This window comes from Bos taurus, chromosome 13, assembly GCF_002263795.3.
Source record: "Bos taurus isolate L1 Dominette 01449 registration number 42190680 breed Hereford chromosome 13, ARS-UCD2.0, whole genome shotgun sequence".
NCBI lineage: Eukaryota > Metazoa > Chordata > Mammalia > Artiodactyla > Bovidae > Bos > Bos taurus.
In genome coordinates, this window is record NC_037340.1 from 2020810 (window position 1) to 2033933 (window position 13124).

General features: G+C 44.2%; 1 protein-coding gene across 6 annotated transcripts in view; it reads left to right on the forward strand.

The window, feature by feature from the left end:
* The first annotated feature begins 295 nt into the window (after positions 1–295).
* Positions 296–13124, forward strand: part of PLCB4 (phospholipase C beta 4) — a 482400-nt gene continuing 469571 nt past the window's right edge. For 4 of the 6 annotated variants that reach the window (XM_025000311.2, XM_025000314.2, XM_025000316.2 and 1 more), the window contains exon 1: positions 603–753. The gene's annotated coding sequence lies outside the window, so the exon portion shown is untranslated. Of the gene's footprint in view, positions 519–602; positions 754–13124 lie in introns of those variants that run through there. The other 2 variants (XM_025000312.2, XM_059892392.1) reach the window with 1 other exon arrangement.

Sequence of the window (13124 nt, forward strand, 5' to 3'; positions counted from 1 at the left end):
AGGTGCTGCTCGGGAGGCGCCACCCTGGGTGCCCCTCGACCCGGCACCAGGCCTGCCTGGCGGCGCCGGGAGCACCGGGGGCGACCGGGAAGACCCCGCAGAGTCCCCCGCGGGGCGGCTTCCCGGACGCCCCACCCACCGTTTCCGGGCGAAGCCCTCCACCCGGCCGGCCCCAGGCCCCCAGCGCAAGGGCGCCCCGCGCCCGCCGGCCCCCTCCCTGCCCCGCGGGATCGCGGCCGGCCCGGCCCCTGCCCACCCCCAGCCGGCCGGGCGCGCCGCACTGGGCATGCTCCGTAGCCCGGGCAGGTTGGGGCTGCGAGGCGACGGCTCGGGATCCGGAGCCGGGAGGCGAGGACGTAGAGGGAGACTCGGGGGCTGAGCCAGGAGAAAGCGGCCGGCCGCTAGGGGCGGCGGGGCCCGGGGCCGGGGCGCGCCGAGCCGGCGGACGGGCGCAGCAGGCCGGCACGGCCCGGCGGCTTGGCCGGGGGCGCCCGCTGAGACCCGGGCCCCTCATGGAGGTGAGGACCGCTCCGGGGAGGCAGGGGCAGGGGCGGGGGCGGGGCGGGCGAGGGGCGGGCTCGCCGGCCGGCGCGGTCCGGGGTGGAGGGGCTGGTGACGCGGGGAGCAGCTAGTGAGCCGCACCGCACACAGGAGCTCACACACACACGCGCGCACACTCGCGCGCGCACCCACTGGGTCTCCAGGCGGCGGCCGCGGCCGCATCTCCGGCAGCAGCTCCGGGCAAAGTGACAGGTAGGAGAAGGCTTTCCGAGTCCCGCCCGAGGATGCTCCCGCCCGCCTGGGCCCGCGGGGCTTGTTTGTTCCCGGCGGGTGCGTCCCGGACGCGCGCGCGCGCACCCAGATGCCCTGCCCCGGAGCCGGTGCGGTGCCGGCCGCCCGGCGCGCGCGAGAGCTGGGGGTCCGCGCGGCCGCCCCTCCCTCTGCAGTCATCGCCCGCTGGGTTTCCTTAGACTCTATCCAGACATTCGCTGCTTCTGGCTGGAAATAGCTCGGCTCGACGTGTATATGATTATTTCGGTTGGAAATAGTTGGCACGGTGCAACGCATGTAAATGTGTATGCGTGTGGCTTGCCTTACCTCTTCTGGGGAAATAATAGGTATGACTGACCATTTCCACTTAAAACAGCACTGATAGGGCGGCACTCCTTGGGGGCAGTGTTCCAGCTTCCTAAGATAATACAAAAGATGGAGACTAAAAGTGTCTTCAGAATTTTAAAGTTGCCTTTTTCTTAACTGATTAGACCCTACGTAGTACTGTTCTCCCTGTGGACTTTGTAGGCAGTTCTGTTACGGAAGTATGAAAATACTGAATCCTTCAGTTTCCCATTGTGTTTCAGTGCAACTTTATCTAGAATCATAAAACTGTCATTTTTTCTTTTTGGAGAAAAATGCAAATGCACATTATAGTTTCATAAATGTGCATGTGTTTGAGAGATGTCTGACTTTTTCTCTAAAACTTTTGAGGTGATTCTACTTCTTGTTCTAAAGCACATGTTTGAAATTTAATTTTGGCCAAAACATCCATGAAAGATCCATGGATTTTTACTGAAAATGTGATACAAGGTGGCCTGTAAATTAAGTTATGGGTGTGTAGAGATAATCTAATAATTCTGTTTAATTATATTTAAATAATTATTTCGTTGGCAATAATGCCATTCAGACTTTAGCTGTATAATATCTAATACAGAGATAAAGTTTCCCCTTTAAAGAGAAATCAGATTCATAAACTGACCAGTAGAAGCAACTGGTGACTTTACCTGGGCAGTTAACAAAGTGTCTGAGGAACCATGTTCTTCATAAAAAGTCATATTTTATCTGTATGTGTGTGTAAAATCTTAACTTTATCCATCTAGTTTTTTCGAGACTCTTTTCGAGACTCATATATATTAAAAAATATATGCTTGAAACAAGAACCGAATATTTTGTTTGCTTTAAACTTCAGTGGCCTAAGTTATTGAAATCAGGTAGAAGAACAAAAATTTATCTGGGCAGGGCCATGTGATTTAATCTGCCTTATCCGTGTTATGTAATCTAAAATGTTGTGTTTTGATAGGACAGTCTTGCATATTTTTCAGCTAGTGTTTTAATCTATTATGTTATCTTCCTTTTGACATTTAAAAAATGATGCCATCTTGGGAGAACACCTGTTTTCATAAAAATTCACTTTTTAAAGAGAATAACATTTGTTTTTGAATTGGCATTTTTATGGACATGAGACTTGCTGCTGTAAGTGGTAACCCTTTGCATGAAATGTATTGTAACATATGTGAAGGTACCTCATATTCGATTATGAATTACGTTTTCCTCTAATTGCATTATTACTCAACCATTCCAACTTAGTTTTGATTTAGCTTTGATGATATCACTACCTAGCTCTGAATTAATCAGTGAAAATGCTATTCTACAAGTAACTGTCAAAACAAAATTTCCAAGACTCTATTTGATCACTGGGTATACATGAATATGTGTCAGGATAATGCTACCTTTATTTTGCAAATGCACACCCACACAGAGAGCTTTGTTCTAAAATACTCTTTTGCAAGTTTTATATTGGTGTGCCTGAACAATGTGATTGATGTTAAACTACTTCTGTGCCCTGGAATCTTAAGAAGCTGTGTTTTTGCCTTATGAGATGGTGAAACAGGAAAGTTTAAAAAATATTCAGGGTTACCAGAATGATTTTGCAGAAATGGATTTTTAAATCTGTATCACCTCTTTGAAATGTTTCATCCCCCAAGTGGGGATTTAGCCAGTGTCGCGGCCCTCCTGTTTTGTCTTTCTTAAAGAGCAAATCCAACACCTTTAGATTAGTGCGTACCGCTGATTTTAGCAACGTGGGACAGTTACATTTGGCAATCCAAATGAATATGGTATTTTCCTAGGATACTACCAAAATCCACTTTGGGGTTTGATTTATTAAGAATTGATACAATGACTGAGGCTTGACTAATATTCAGCTCTAACCCACCTTGCAAGTTAAAATTGAGGTAAAATTGAGCTTTAGCACTGATATTTTCCTTGAACCCATCACATGGCATGCCAATTTGTGAAAAGATGTGATCAATAAGCCTGTTTCTGGGTTTAGCATCTGCATTTTCTTCCCCAAACTTTCAGGTGTAGCTGGCAAGCTTAAATTATCAAATTCATTCATTCTATTAATTATATCCGTGGACTTAAAAAAATATATACATGAGTAATTAGGTGCCAAGGTTGTTTTTTGCTTTAAAAACCTTATGTTGTGAAGAAAATTTATCTTTGTGGTCACAGTTCTTATGTAATATAGTCACAGGAAAGAAAGGTTATGTATTTTGCATATTCTCCACAAATGTCTTTAACAGTAAGCTCAAGTATTTAAGCTTATTGAGCAGATCATGACTCAATTTTCTTTGTTTTTGACCAGTTGTAAAGTACGGATGAAACAACATGTTTATTAGCACGAAGGGCACAGGTTTTTAATAAGCTGTCGTCTATCACAGCGAGTCCTGTAAAACCAAGAACTTGTGTGTTTGATATGCAGAATGAGGTCAAGGACTAGTGGAGATGCTTTAATGATCACAGTTGGTATTTCATGTCCAGACTGAAGTTTCTAAAATGGTTGCTTTTCCCCTTATAATGTGAACTTGTGGGCCTTTTTAGTGTCTGTCAGAAAGACTTACCTACCTATGAGAAAATCAATACCTGTCTTCATCGTCAAGTCTCCGTGGCTTTACTGTCTGTGAGGATACTGTCCAATTCTCAGTACTGTCCACGCTGCATTTTTCTATTTCTCTGTACTATTCAGGAACTATAATCGCCCTGTGTGCGATTATATTATATTTATTATATTTCATTATATTATATTTATATAATATATATTATATTATATTATTATTATATTTTTATTATTATATTATATTTCATTCCTTAATATTTATTTTTCTGTTTCATAGTTTCTCTTTTGATCAAGCCTTCTCCTTGAAAGTAGAACTACTTCCTCAAGGTGTAATATTACTTATCTAGTTGTGCCTGAGGATTGGAATATTTCCTGCCATATCAATAAACAAGGATGCCACAGTCCTCAGTGATTCCAGCTTCCAGGGCACTCAGGAAGAAGAATCCCTGTGATCAGTAGCCATTAGGCTGCAGTCACTCCCAATAGGGGAGCCCTGAGGAACTCAGGATGTGGAAAATACAGGATATTGGCCCCAGAAAGCCGAGACGCATATGAAAGGAATGATTTCAGTAAGCCCAGACTTATTTCTGAAGTAGACAATTGCTAAATTCCTTAACCTGAGATATCTGGTTTTCTTTCAGCTCAGTTCAGTTGCTCAGTCTTGTTTGACTCTTTACAACCCCATGGATTGCAGCATGCCAGGCTTCCTGTCCTTTACCAACTCCCGGAATTTACTCAGACTCATGTCCATTGAGTTGGTGATGCCACCCAATCATCTCATCCTCTGCCATCCCCTTCTCCTCCTGCCTTCAGTCTTTCTCAGCATCAGGATCTTTTCCAATGAGTCAGTTCTTCACATCAGGTGGCCAAAGTATTGGAGTTTCAGCTTCAACATCAGTCCTTCCAATGAATATTTGGACTGATTTCCTGTAGGATGGACTGGTTGGATCTCCTTGCAGTCCAAGGGACTCTCAAGAGTCTTCTCCAACACCACAGTTCAAAAGCATCAATTCTTCGGCGCTCAGCTTTCTTTATAGTCCAACTCTCACATCCATACATGACTACTGGAAAAACCGTAGCTTCAACTAGATGGGCGTTAGTTGGCAAAGTAATGTCTCTGCTTTTTAATATGCTGTCTATGTTGGTCATGGCTTTTCTTCCAAGGAATTGACAAAAACACTTAAGATGCTGCTGTATCCCTGGCTTGAAGGGATAAATAAAAATTCCCACTGTATAAAAGAACTCTCAACTTTTAGGTTCTGATTGTTTTTTAAGTCAACACGTCTTATGTCAACTAAAAATTGAACAACTTGAGAGTTGCGAGTTAAGTTGTATTTGGGGCAAAATGACGACCGTAGGACGGGAGGCAGCACCTCAGAAACTCTGAGAGCCTGCTCCAAAGTGGCAGTGAGGGAAGGTCATTATATAAGGTTTTGGTGAAGGGGGTGTTCAATACCATGAGGCACTCATTTTATAAAAAGTTTTTTTTGCTAGTCATGAGGATCTGATGTCACCATGAAGGGATTTAGTGATTCTCTAGAAACGAGGAGATTCAAGGATTGAGATCATAAAATCTGTTCCTAAGACCATCCTAAAGACCTATGCCACAGATTCCCTGGAGCACAGAGTGCCTCACTCCACCCTGAACTCCTCAGAGGCTGTAGAATGTCAGTAGCTATAGCAGCACAGGGGTCAATCTCCCTAGAGGCAGATGGCAAATCCCTTTATTGTTCAGTCCTTGGCAATACTCTTGGCAAGTGCCAATTTGAGTTGACACTTAGAATGATACAGATTTTGGCACATTCAGAGGCTGGGCTTCTGTAGCTCTTCAGATATATAAATGGGTTTACTTCACCCCAAGGAGAAGGTGAGCTGGGTGAAAATGCATCACTAAGTAGATGAGTGAGGAGTTTGAAGCCTGTTTGTAAAAATCACCCCATTTTGATCAGTTGAACAACGACGTCCCTCTCCCCCTGCCCACCCCCCTAAATCCCACTTTCCCAAACTCTGGTTAGAAGCTCATCTCTTTGGATACTTTTGTGATGCTGAAGGTGTAAATCAAGTTCACAGAGTGGATGAAAGCAGTCTTGAGACTTTTTATGTATCAGCTGGGAGATTCTTATATTCCAGAGGATGAAGGGCCAGTAGAGGTTTTATTTTCTCTGTGTGAACTCCCATCTATTTTTTCTTTCCTTTTCTTTTTGGAATCAAAGTAGATGAAAGGGACATCAATCAGAAGATGATTTTCTCTGCACACCCCTTTGCCTACTGCCTGGAAAACCTGAGAAGGTTGTGTACCATGTGACTGTAAGATAGTGTTATCTTATCCCCTTGAGTCTCCTTCAGGGCCTGGATCCTTTGAAATTTCACCTCTGGCCACCGAGCCACCCTGGGGGCATGCAGATCACTGCTTTATGATACATTGCCCTTCTTAAAGGTTCTTCTCCTCCTGAACAATTAGAGGAGGTTGTCGGCTCCCTGATGTGAACGAAGTAGCCATTTGCTCAAAACAGGAGGAAGACAGTCACTCAGGAAACTTAATTGTGAGCAGCTCGTCTGGAGAGAGCAGGTCACAGGCCGGTGGAGTCACACTTGGCATCTTGCTCTCTCTCCCAGGACTGGAGCTCTTCATTGCAGGACACCCTGTGGTGGATGAGCTTGCAAATACATCTTTATTTTCACTTTCTTCCAGTTGACAGTTAAGGCAGCTATTGGAGCCTTCGATGAGTCTTGGCATTTAATGGATTGAAAAGGAAGCACATACTATGTGAGCCTTTAAAATATTTTTTGATAAGTATGTGTGTGCTAAGTCACTTCAGTCATGTCCAACTCCTTGAGACCCCATGGACTGTAGCCCTCCAGGCTCCTGTGTCCATGGGATTCTCCAGACAAGAATACTGGAGTGTGTTGCCATGCCCTCCTCCAGGGAATCTTCCCCACCCAGGGATTGAACCCGCATCTTTTATGTCTCTTGCATTGGCAGGCAAGTTCTTTAGCACTAGCACCACCTGGGAAGCCCTTTGATAAATATACTTACATATAATTGTTTTCCTTTGTACTTCATTTACTTTCAACAGTGTGAAGTTTCTGTGACTTTGAAGTGTTGGAATCAGGTGGGCCTGCGCTCAGATCCAGACTATGTATGACATGTGTGAACTCTGTGACACTTAGCGTTCACTCTGAGCCTCCGTGGCCACGTCTGTAAATGAGAATCGCTTATAGGGCAAAAATACGTGGCTGTGCAGCTTGGATGATGTTGGGTGTTGTGTTACTGCTCCTTTTGCTGCAACAGCTCTTGGTGCTTTTTCTGTTAACACTGCTAGTATTCCTCCTCACTCCTGCATTCTCCTCCTCCCCTGAGGCAAATGCCAGTGACTTATCCATGCAAAGCAGGCTGTGCTAGTTCGTATAAAACTTCTGGTAAGGGACACTCGTCCTGCCCCATCTGCTAGTGAGGAAGTTCGGGTCACCTTTTAGGGCCACTGTGTGAATGCCAAGTCTTCCTCTGGGTCTACCTAATCCCGCCACTGCAGTTGGACAGAGGGGCCTCACAGTAACTCAGCCCTAACTCCTTGACGTTCTGTGACCTGTGGGCTTTGAAATAGAACTCTGTGAGCAGGACGCGATCCCCAGGGCATCTGCATCTCCCAGCCAGGCTTTGAAGAAAGACTATGAAGCCAGTGAGGCCTGGGAGGAGCGAGGCATCCACCACGATAATCTGGAGATCTGTGGGGTTTTAGGGGGACTGTGTGACTTCTGCTTCCCCATGGGCTTCAGAGTCAGGAACACTGATGGCAACAGTAACAAAACCACAGATGTTGATTGAACATTAAAAATGTGCCGCTTAAAAAAAAATAAAATTCTTTATTGAATTTGTTACAATATTGTTTCTGTTTTGTTTTCTTGGCCTTTTGGCTGCCAGGCAGGTGCACTCTTACTTAGCTCCCTAACCAGGGATCAAGCCCGCATGCCCTGCATTAGAAGGCGAAGTGTTGATTGCTGGATCGACAGGGAAGTCCCCAAAAATGCCACTTAACTTAACCCTCCCCACAGCTTTTTATGGAAGCTCCTAAAAGTATCTGTTTTACATGTGGGGAAAGTGAAGCTGAGAGTTATTTACTTCAGGAAGTTAGAGATGGGAAGTCAAACCCAGGCAGACTGACACCAGAACTCAAACTTCTAACTGCTGTGCTGTGTTACCTGCCATGCAAGTACATGTGGCTGAAAGGTTTGCTACAATAACAAATTTTGTGAACGCTATTTTACGGGACCAGGTTGAGGTATGACAGAGAAGCTTCTGGCAACCCTGCTGTGACTGTGACCGTGGAATTGAAATAGGAAGTTGATATATGGGCTGGAAATCTGAGAGGGATGTTACCAAATGCTGCTGTAGGGTAGCCTAAAAGTTAATTTAGTTTTCTGAAGGACCGGCTTTTCCTGGGTGAGGTTCCTCAGGTTTCAAGCAGATATGACCCACTCTGATTCCTCTGAGGGCTAGGTGAGCATCACGGGGCTGCCCGGGGCAAGCTTACGCTCTTAGACGGTGGTGGTGGGGTGCACATGTGTCAGGAGCTCTGCCCTGGCCTTCCCTGATTTCTGCCAGGCAGGTATGGGGCTCATGGTTGCCAGCACCTCTCTGTTTTCAGGGGAAGCATGAAATCCAGATTTCTTTTAAGCTCGAAATATAATTACAAAACCTTTAGAAATAATTAAAGTAAAAATGAACATGTCAGCTTGTTGGGTGGCCAAACAAAACTAGAAATTAAACCACCATATGATCCAGGGAAAACCACTAGACCATTCAGGTATAAAAGTGAAAATGAAAGTGAAATCGCTCGGTCATGTCCGATTCTTTGTGACCCCATGGACGGTAGCCTACCAGGCTCCTCTGTCCATGGGATTTTCCAGGCAATAGTACTGGAGTGGATTGCCATTTCCTTCTCCAGGGGATCTTCCCAACCCAGGGATCGAACCCTGGTCTCCCACGTTGTAGACAGACGCTTTACCGTCTGAGCCACCAGGGAAGCCATTCAGGTATGACCTAAATCAAATCCCTTACAATTATACAGGGGAAGTGAAAAATAGATTCAAGGGATTAGATCTGATAGAGTGCCTGAAGAACTGTGGATGGAGGTTCGTGACAGTGTACAGGAGGCGGTGATCAAGACCATCCCCAAGAAAAAGAAATGCAAAAAGGCAAAATGGCTGTCTGAGCTCCCGCTTCCAGCCTTTTGTCAGCCCTGTGAACTAGAGTCTTTATTAAGTGAGCATGGTTCCTTCTTTATTTGTGCTTTTTCCCCGTGATTGAATTTCTTACAAAGGTGGTTATAGCCATTAATCTAGTGGACATTCGTTTTGGATTCTGAATTTCTTCCGTGTTTTTCCCCTTGCTCATTTTTCTAAGATGTTAGCAAGTCTTCAGGGTTGTGGGAGGCAGGACATGGCTTTCTCTCCTACTTCATGGGACTCCTTGAAAATAAGAACCATTTAGTGCAGAAGTGGGGACTTCATCCATGGGGACATGGAGGTCTCTTGCCTGCATCACTGATCTGAACTCTAACCAGTCACAAATGTGTCTGCCTGCAATGGCACCCCACTCCAGTACTCTTGCCTGGAAAATCCCATGGACGGACGAGCCTGGTAGGCTGCAGTCCATGGGGTCTCGAAGAGTCGGACACGACTGAGCGACTTCACTTTCACTTTTCCCTTTCATGCATTGGAGAAGGAAATGGCAACCCACTCCAGTGTTCTTGCCTGGAGAATCCCAGGGACGGGGGAGCCTGGTGGGCTGCCGTCTATGGGGTCGCACAGAGTCGGACATGACTGAAGTGACTTGGCAGCAGCAGCAGCTGCTGGGTGGTGTTGGGTTTGTCCTGGATGCGCAGAATGAAGACCTGTTTCTGCACGTCACAGAATTTCAACATGCAATCTACGTAATAGCTCTCATCTTCCTTTTGGGTCTTAAAGGAGGAATTCCATTGGATCGGATGAGAAGGAAGTTCTTTGAACTAGGACATCTGCTAATGCGCCATCACTGGATCAATCACTAAAGCCCCTCTTAGAATTTCTGTTAATTTTTGGTTTTCATTGGCTTTTAAAATGATGGATGTGATACATTAACATGTTCCAATTGAAGTGATATTGCAGAAAGGAAATGCAGAAACAAAATACAAAATACCCTCTCCCACCTATACACATACCCAGATATAACTATCGGCAGCAGCTTAGAGCATCTCTCTCCTCTCCTTTTTCTGTGCATATATATATATATATATATATATATATATATATGTGCATATATAAGTATATACTGCTACTGCTAAGTCACTTCAGTCATGTCCGACTCTGTGCGACCCCATAGACGGCAGCCCACCAGGCTCCCCCGTCCCTGGGATTCTCCAGGCAAGAACACTGGAGTGGGTTGCTATTTCCTTCTCCAATGCATGAAAGTGAAAAGTGAAAGTGAAGTCTCTCAGTCATGTCCCCGACCCTCAGCGACCACATGGACTGCAGCCTTCCAGGCTCCTCCGTCCATGGGATTTTCCAGGCAAGAGTACTGGAGTGAGGTGCCATTGCCTTCTCCATATAAGTACATACACATGCTTTTAAACTGGATCATGATGTGTAAGTTTTTCTACAACTTGCTTACTTGCCACTTAAGTGTTCATTGTGGTGATCGTTTCATATCAGTATACTAGTTTTATTTTTTCTTTCTAACATTACGTAAACTCTGGTAGTACCATCAATGAACTATGAAGTACCATGTTTTATTTAACCATTCTCCTGTTCTCACTGTTGCAAACTGAAAAAGTGAAGATCTTTGTGCCTGTGTCTTCATGCATGTGTGCTAGAATTTCTTGTCGGTTGTTGCTGTTGAGTCACTAAGTATTTGGCCCAAAGGGTATGCATGTTTACATTTTGAGAGTGCACTGTTGCATTGCCTTCAAGGAAGGTCCCCATGGAATTTCTATCTTGTGTGCCCTCACATTATGACTATGGTCTCTAACTAAAGCAATATCATTTCATTGCTTTAGTAGTTCAGTAGACCTCAGTTATATACAGTATACCAGGAAAGGACTTTAGAAGTAGTCTATGTCCTTAAACTTGTTGAAAATATAATAATCAGAAAAGAATTTACCAATTCATAGGTCAATTTAAGGACTTCTCTGGTGGCTCACTGGTGCAGTATCTGTCTTCCAGTGCAGGAGATGCAGGTTTAATCCCTGGATCAAGAAGGTCCCCTCGAGAAGGGAAATGGCAGTCTATTCCAGCATTCTTGCCTAGGAAATCCTTGGACAGAGAAGCCCAGTGGGCTACAGTCCATGGGATCACAAAAGAGTCAGATACGATTTAGGGACTTCAACAATTGGTGGCTCAGCGGTAAAGAATCTGCCTTCAGTACAGGAGACATGGGTTCAATTCCTGGGTTGGGAATATCCTCTGGAGAAGGAAATGGCAATTCACTACAGTATTCTTGCCTGTTTAGTGACTAAACGACAGCAACAAGCAGCCAATTTAAAAACTTGTTAGTAAAGAGAAAGCTTGCGTAGAATCTGAGTTGAAAATCTATGTTCTGATCAATTTGATTGGCTGTAAAACTTTAGATTCTTCAGACCCAGGACCTATCATAAACACCCTTGAATGTACAGTCAAAAAAGTGAGATACTGCAGAGCCAGCAAAGATTGACATTGACTTGGGAAAATGGAATTAGTTTCATTGCTAAAAATTCTATCCAGGTGTATTTATATCTTTAGACTTTCAAATACTTAATTATTTAAGAATATTTTTTACCTTCTACTTTCTAATTCTAGAATTACAAGATTCAGAGATAAATTATTTTATTGAGTTTTATTATTTAATAGATACCTGAACTTAATTTCCAAGGTATTTGGAAATAATATATAGACAGAGGACCATATAAGTTAAAAACTACATTGCATTTTTATTTAGAGAGAGATTGGGAAAAATACAGAAAATCTAGGTCACTGATTCTCAAGTTTTTTGAGAAGTTTTAACTTCAGTAATTATAGTTGTTTTCAATGCTATGAAGTGAATTATCTGTTGATATTTAAAATTTTATGACATCCCTTAAAAGTTTGGCATCATCCTCAAGTATCATATTATCAGGGTAAGTAAATCTTGATGTAGATAAATAGCAGGAAATGAAATTATTGTTTTTTTTTTTTTTTTTTTGTCTGTTTCTCCAGATACCCATTTTTAAGAAAAATTCTGGTGAGGTTGGCAATGACATTGGGATTCTGATTGCATGCTTTCTGCGTGTTTATTTTTATAGCATGCAATGAATTGTAGAAACATGGTAGGATTCAATTATATTTCCTTGGCATTAAAACCTTGGGTGTTCAGGAAAGTCTGTACTAGATTTTGCTTCTGGAAACGTTACAGCATTTTAAGTTCACAGACGGTTTTCTTTAATAGTACCTGTGGCAGTCACAGTGGAGGGCCCCTCCTGGCCCCTCTTTAACCTTGTGTCATCGGGGCCTGCTGGGGAACAGATGGAACGTGTGGACTGGGTCCTTTGAGGAAGGCTTCGTAAGGGTATGGAAGGCCCATGCCTTTAGAAGGTGTGGGCAGGTGTAGGGAACACAGCCACACCAGAGTGAGAGCCACAGAGGGACTTAGCACTGTGGGGAGCTTGCCTGCTCCAAGTGTAGGGCAAGAGGGACTGTTCTCCAGGAGCTGCGTCCTGAGGTAGAGGACCTGTCATGTCCCTGCAGGGAGAAGGCGGGGGAATAAATGCCTGCATCACTCTCCTCCTGCCCTCGGACCTCCGGCTGGAGCCTTCCATCAGCCGGCTGGCTGGTGCAGATGGACCCCAAAGGGCAAGAGGGGAGAGACGGGTGACAAGGAAGGCCAGTGGTCTGGGCAGGCAGACTGCACCTTCTACACACCTGCTCATCTGGAGGTTCCGCCAGGTTGGAAGGCCCGTGGTCTGGCTTTGTGGCCAAAGAAAAGAAAACCAGCCACAATGACTAGATTTAAATAGAAGTCAGGAATGTTCTGAAACGTCACATGGCAGATACCACTAAGATACACGGTGGGCCTTAGAGTAACAGTTAAAAATAGCATTTTTTTTTTTTTTAAGTTCATTTGGAATGGCTTGTGTTTCTTGGGAAATGAGCACAATGGGAAACTTTATGTGTTTATCTGAAAAGTGTCTGAAAAGTGTAGGCTATAGGCAGGAGACACAGAAGGGATTCATGAAGTCCACAAATAACATGGAGTTGGATACCTAAGATGTAATTCCTTTGCTTTTAATATTTTATGAAAATATTTTATCTAAAAATGTCAGGTACCTGGGGAAAAAGACAAGAAGGAAATTAAGGTTATTAACAGTAATTTTCCTTCAAAGAAGTCAATTTAACTGAATCATTAGCATCACCGAGGAGCAACGAACAAGCTGTATTTTCCCATTTGTTCAGCGTGGCTGTA